The sequence below is a fragment of the Bidens hawaiensis genome, unplaced genomic scaffold, assembly GCF_021521415.1.
Source record: "Bidens hawaiensis isolate Kalapana, Puna unplaced genomic scaffold, B.hawaiensis_p1.1 tig00014777_1, whole genome shotgun sequence".
In the NCBI taxonomy this organism is placed as follows: domain Eukaryota; kingdom Viridiplantae; phylum Streptophyta; class Magnoliopsida; order Asterales; family Asteraceae; genus Bidens; species Bidens hawaiensis.
In genome coordinates, this window is record NW_027492303.1 from 119,213 (window position 1) to 126,396 (window position 7,184).

Sequence of the window (7,184 nt, forward strand, 5' to 3'; positions counted from 1 at the left end):
GACATACATTATTAAATTAAAAAGTTATATTCCAAATGAGACAACTATTTTTATACATACATTTACTTTGACTTTTCCCGATAAAATATTTCTTTTCAAATTCCAAATGAGACAATTTCCAACTGTCGCATGCTTTGCAATGACAATGAATATGAGACAGTCTCTTTCTATGGTTGATTTGGTCCTTTGATGTCCTGTTTTTTTCAATGAACAAGTGCATGTTGCATTATCCTAAGTAACGAGCAAATGCGGCTTAAAGTTGTTATTGTTAGATAAACATGGGAAAACTTTCGACAAACCTTCAAATGTTGTACAAGAGAAGATTTTTTTTAATTTGTAAATTGTAAATTCAAAACTTTGTTGTACATATAGTATAGATAGAAGTATATATGTAAGTACAATTTTACACATAATTATGTACTTATTGTTTACGTTTAATTGTGTTTTTTTATTTCATCATATAATCAACTGTAATTTAAACATTGATCCATCCCATGTAATACACGGGGTCTAAATCTAGTACATTTATATAAGAAGAATTTTTTTTTTGAATTTTTTGAAATTTCCCTCTTTTGTGTTGACTTTAAATTTCAATTTTAAACTCTAGCTGCTCGTTTTATATATGTTTTCTTGGTAACTATGAGTTTTAAACATTTTAGAGTTGGAACATTTTGGAGTTGAAAGTCTTTAGTTAATGATATTTTTTTACTTTTAGAAATTTAAAATTAAAAACTTTGTACGAAACCAAGCAAAACCAAGCCGCTCGGTTTCAAACCAAACAAAGTTCAAACATAAAATTATTGCTCGTTCTTAAAATTCTATCCGCTAGGTTCAGATCGCTTTCAAACCAAACCAAGTATGAGCAAGCCCGCGTTTGGTTCGGCTCGGTTCGTGAACATCCCTAATATATACTATATATAATACATGAGATATAGGCAAATTAAGACACCTACTTTTTAAGAGTTTTATAAATTAATCAACACATGGTATAACCTACGCTGCATATTGGATAAGGGTAAAGTTGTCCAACAAAGATGGCAGATACGGTTATCTTTAACTATTGAATGATAGTTACAACATTGCCCCCTTAACTTTACTCAACTTTTGTAAATTCTAAAATACTTACATGTTTGTCCCCTCATCTTTAACTCTCTATTAGAAAACTTAATTTATTTTTTTTATATCTTCTATATTTTTATAGATATTATGTTTAAAAAAATCGAACATACAGTTACGATGTGCCTATTTTGTCGACATTTCGATGTAAGTTTTATTTAATATCGAGATTTAAATTATAAGGTACAATAAATCATTATTTAAAACATAATATGTTTTCATACTTTAATAATAGTTACAATAGTAGTACTTTAACTTTATATAACTTTTGTTATTTCTATAAATAGGTATATATATGTCCTCTAATCTTTATCCATAAAGTTGATAAGTTTAATTATTTTTGTTTCCTTCTTTCTATACGGTTGAATATATATTATATTTAAAAAAATTGAGCATACCCTTACAACGTGCTTATTTTTGTCTACATTTATTGTAAATTTTTTTCAATATCAAGATTTAGAGTATAAGGTACAACTTTCTTCATATAAGTTTTACATAAATATGATTAAAAGAACTCAAGTTATACGAATATCACTATAATCAAGACGAACTCGAGTTTAAGATTTCAACTATATTTTCGAACTTAGCTGAGTCAATTCGGTACAAAGTTCGAGCCAAGCTCGAGCTAGGCTTGGCTCGTTAACAACCTTTAAGTGTTGTTCCCCGCTGTAGGTCCCAAAACGACCACTCGAACGGATTTTGCACTTGATACATATTTCTAGACAGGTGCGGTATAAACAAACGATCGAACAAATAATATAAAGATAATATTGAACGATTCCGATCGATAATAATAAAAGATGCATAACATTAATCTAACCGATCTCACCCAAGGTGAGCTCCCCTTGGGTGGTTGTTACACCATAAAAACACACACACAATAAACATATAAAGCCTTTATATATAGTAAAAGCTAATCATTCTAGAAGCTTTATCCCGTTGAAGCTAAACACGTGATCTTGAAGCTCTCGTTTCGAGTTTGGTTTTGCTCGCCGACATTAATAATTATGTTGACCAAAATATATAACGGGTTTCGTCATTTGATATCGCAAGTCACTAAAATTGGCTTTACAATCACCCATTGGCTTGTGATATCAAAACATCGTCGAACCGTGTCTCGCATCTTCACTAATAAACCCGATAAAGTCGAAGCCTCTTCAATCACCTCCTAAAAGTATGATCCACCTAATTCAGTCATGAAAGAGTTATCGCTTCTTTATCCATGTTGGATCTTCAAGTACTATAGGTTTAGAAGAACAACCGGGGATAACGATCAAATGAACAAAGCTTGTTATTTCCTTCTTTAAGTCCAAATTCGTATCCAATTTGTTCAAAGTTCATCAACTTCTCCAACGCCTCGAAAATAAAATAGAAATAACATGCTTTGAACATGATCAAACAATAACGAAAACCCGAACAACTTTGACTTTCTTCAGTTGGTCAACCCCGAACAATAATTATTTCTTGGCCCAAAATAAAAAATCTCATCCGGCTTGGTATTGCTATATTGTGCAGATTGGCCCAAAACTAAAACAAAACCTAACAACCAATAGCATGGAGGTCCATTTAGTTCATACAACCCAAAATACACATTGAGCCTAAGTTCCAAGCCCATCTCATTGATGACCATATTAGGGCAGAAACCACAAACCACAACACTTTGGTGAAGAAAATATGCAGAAGCCTCCACCAGCCGCCATCCGGCCAACCGGCGGCGGAAAGCCGATTTCGGCGACCGGCCGTTGGAAAAATATCCCGGCCATCGATTGTCGGAAAGCCGCAGCCACCACCACGGCCGTTGGCCGCCATCATCCAAGCCATATCAGCCACCGCCTCCGTCATCTTCAACACCAAACACCGCTCCAACATCACCAAGTCGTCACGTTGTTGTGACCAAATCTGACCCGCTGGAAAAACAATTCCGGCAACAGCGCCCTTCGCTGAAAACGGCTTCCGGCCTCCGTGATGTGTAGTGTAACATAGTAATTATCTTTTTCAATTGGGAGAGATGGTTGAGTGGACGAAAGCGGCGGATTGCTAATCCATTATACGAGTTATTCGTACCGAGGGTTCGAATCCCTCTCTTTCAGTTGATGACTTTCTATTTTTTTTCTAGTTAAGTGAGTTAAGTGTGTGTGGAATAGCTAAAAGAAAATAAAAATATGAAGAAAATTGTAAAATAAAGCAAGAAAAACAATTTATTCTTCACGTCCAGGACGTATTACGTCCTGGATCATTGGATAGGAATCAAAAGATGAAGAGAGAAATAAATAATATTACTACTGTGTAAACGAAAAGTTTGAGAGTCAGCATTACACAACCTCCAAGATCATTTTTTGAAAAAGAAAAACGAGAGAAAAGAAAAGATAATAGATCCTCCATTTTTATATCACATATCTTATTTTGACACCAAGACATGAATTCTAAAATAGAAAAGAATGTTCAGAAATTCAAATGAAAGCCCCGTAACTTCGGGAGAATGGGTGCCTCCTCACAAAGGGGGTCGCGATGACCAGGCCCAGTCGACTGTTTACAAAAAACACAGGTCTCCGCAAAGTCGTAAGACCATGTATGGGGGCTGACGCCTGCCCAGTGCCGGAAAGTCAAGGAAGTTAGTGACCTGATGACAGGGGAGCCGGCGACCGAAGCCCCGGTGAACGGCGACCGTAACTATAATGGTCCTAAGGTAGCGAAATTCCTTGTCGGGTAAGTTCTGACCCGCACGAAAGGCCTAACAATCTGGGAACTGTCTCGGAGAGAGGCTCGGTGAAATAGACATGCCTGTGAAGATGCGGACTACCTGCACCTCGACAGAAAGACCCTATGAAGCTTCCTCCCATTTTTAAATTAGTTTATTCGGCAGCAGCAAATGCTAGTTCCAATATGGGTTCGAGTGAAGCCAATTTAGTGATTAGTAAAGCCGAAGTAAATAAAGGTACGATCATGAAGAGATTAAAACATCGAGCTCGTGGGCGTAGTTTTGTGATACAAAAACCGACCTGCCATGTAACTATTGTAATGAAAGATATATCCTTAGATGAATATATAGATACCGACTCTATTACATGGTCACAAAAAGCTTGGAAAAAAAAAGAATACAACTATGCTGTATTATGATATGTATAGTAATGGGGGAACATGGGACAAAAAATAAATCCAATTGGTTTCAGACTTGGTACAACCCAAGGTCATCATTCCCTTTGGTTCGCACAACCAAAAAATTATTCTGAGGGTCTGCAAGAAGATCAAAAGATAAGAGATTATATCAAGAATTATGTACAAAAGAATACGAAAACATCTTCTAGCGTCGAGGGAATTGCACGTATAGAGATTAAAAAAAGCCACCACCACTACAGCCCCTATAGCCCAACACTGTCATTTCTTCTCACCTCCGGCCACCACAACGGCTACTCATGACCCTGGTGACCTGCTTCCTTCGTCGGAAAAGCGATCTCCGACCACCTCACCGACAAACCGTGTGGCCAGAAAAACGCGGCCACCATCTTTCTTCCAGCCTCCACCGCCGTGCGCCGCCACTATCAGCCGCACCTTTCTTTCTTTCTTTTTTTTAATAAATTGAAACCTGGACAACCACCATCTACCACCGGAATCCGTTACTGGCAAACCCGTCGGACACATCTTCATCCAACAGTTGATACGACCCGAAATAACCGACACCCGCGTATCGGGGTTTGATATTTTGCATCTTCAACTTCGAAATCGTCGCCGGAAAGAATCCTAGGGTCGCCGGATTTTCAGCATATGGCGGAACAATTCTCGAAACGCCCGGATCGGGCACTTGTAGATCTCGAACATTCGGATCTACAAGGAGAATGCTTCAAACACGCTTATTTTACCACTTTATTTCCAAGATCTTCAAACTTTATTTTCAAAACTTCAACGGGTTTTAACGTCTCGGTTCGGGTAATAGCGGAAATAGAACCCGAATATCAAGAGCAAAGTTGAATCATAAGATTCGACCCGCTCTGATACCAATTGTAGGTCCCAAAACGACCACTCGAACGGATTTTGCACTTGATACATATTTCGAGACGGGTGCGGTATAAACAAACGATCAAACAAATAATATAAAGATAATATTGAACGATTCCGTAATCTGTAATAATAAAAGATGCATAACATTAATCTAACCAACCCCACCCAAAGTGAGCTCCCCTTGGGTGGTTGTTACACCATAAAAACACACACACAATAAACATATAAAGCCTTTATATATAGTAAAAGCTAAACATTCTAGAAGATTTATCACGTTGAAGCTAAACGCGTGTTCCCAAAGCTCTCGTTTCGTATTTGGTTTTGCTCGCCGACATTAATAATTATCTTGACCAAAATATATAACGGGTTTCGTCATTTGATATCGCAAGTCACTCAAATTGGCCTTACACCCGTTGCATCGTGCGGACACACGACTAGTATATCAATTATATTATCCTTTTTGCCAGAAAAAATTATATTGAGTTTTTTTTTTTTTTTTTTTTACTTTTGCCTTTGTCTATAGTATTTTATTCACAGTTGCCATATTTACGGGAAAGAGTAAATCAGTAATCCTGAGGAAAAATATTATATTCGTTTGATATTAGACATATGAAAGTAGGGAAAGATATGGGTGGAGAGAAAGAGTCATAGCATATACAGAAAAAGGTTTTAACTTATATATATCACAGGGGTACAAAAAGAACCATCAAACTAGCTGAGGCTGAACTAGCGAGGACACCGAGCCATAGAAACTAGACAGATTGCTACATCACCCTGATTACATAAAAGCATAGATAAACTAACAAGGCATTAATAAGTACATCTAATATACGGTGTAGCGGTTGGGTTTACCCATCATCAGGCCACCTGATCAAGATGTTGTCACTTGGTAAAAGTCAATCACCCCTCTCGTTTCAGAAACTGGAAGGATCAGTTGGTGAATGGTGGAATATTGTGGTCGATGCCTGTAACGACATAGCTGCTGTTGCGGTTGTTGCTGACTGTTATGCATAATATTTTCTTTGGCCAGCGGTCATCGGCCATCATGGAACCAAGATTAGTCTTTGATGACATCAAGAGAAAAGGTGTATTGAAGTTATGATGGAGGTTTATTGCTTGTTCTAGGATGAATATGAAGTTTGAAACCAAACACTTTTTATAGGGAACATAATAAATTTCACCTTACCTTTTAATTTTAATTATTTACCATAGTGATTTGATTGTAGAATCTAATGATTACTAATCGGAAATGCCACCCAAAAGGGCTTTGAATCGAATTCCATTCGGATAAGTCGATGGGATTCTGTAAGGGACCATGATCCTTGCAAAGGAGAAAATGAAAAAGGCATCATGGTTTATAGATATCCTGCAATAACCTTTACATATCCTATAAAACAGAATATTATACTTATACTTTGGAAGATTTAAAAGATAAAACTTCAGCTTCAATCAACAGCTAGCCACTTCCTTCAGAATTAATTCCTTCAACCTCACTAAGTTACCTGATAGAATCTTCTGCGGATGCTCTATACAGATTGACTCCCAACTTTTGTCCCAAATACTTTTTACATGATTGTGTATAGTCTATTGGATGGAGATAAAATAACCAGAGGCAATAACGGCTTGAGAACTATAGATTATATGAACGCATGGAAAAAAGCTAAACAAATTATCTCAGAAATTTAGAAAATGAAAAGAGCAAAACAAGTATCTTACACAGAGTTGATGTATTTTGAGATGAAATATCATCTTGGAGATGGAAATACTTTCATGCACAACCATTGTTCTTTAAACTGTCTTCAAAGAAACACTAGCTTAGTTCACATTTCTCGAGTTTTATTGTAGACTTGCCGTGTCAAATTTGACATGTATTTTTATAACTTTTGAGTTGATAGCTTATTTTTGAAAATGTTTTTATTAATGTTTAGCAATTAGGTTGCTAAAGATGTATTCCTCTAGAACTGGTTAGGCCCTAGGGTATATATTTAACGCCAATGGTGTTAAAGCTGATTTGACAAAGACTAATGAGTGGAACACCACTTCCTTCATGGGTTAAGAGGTGTTAAACACAA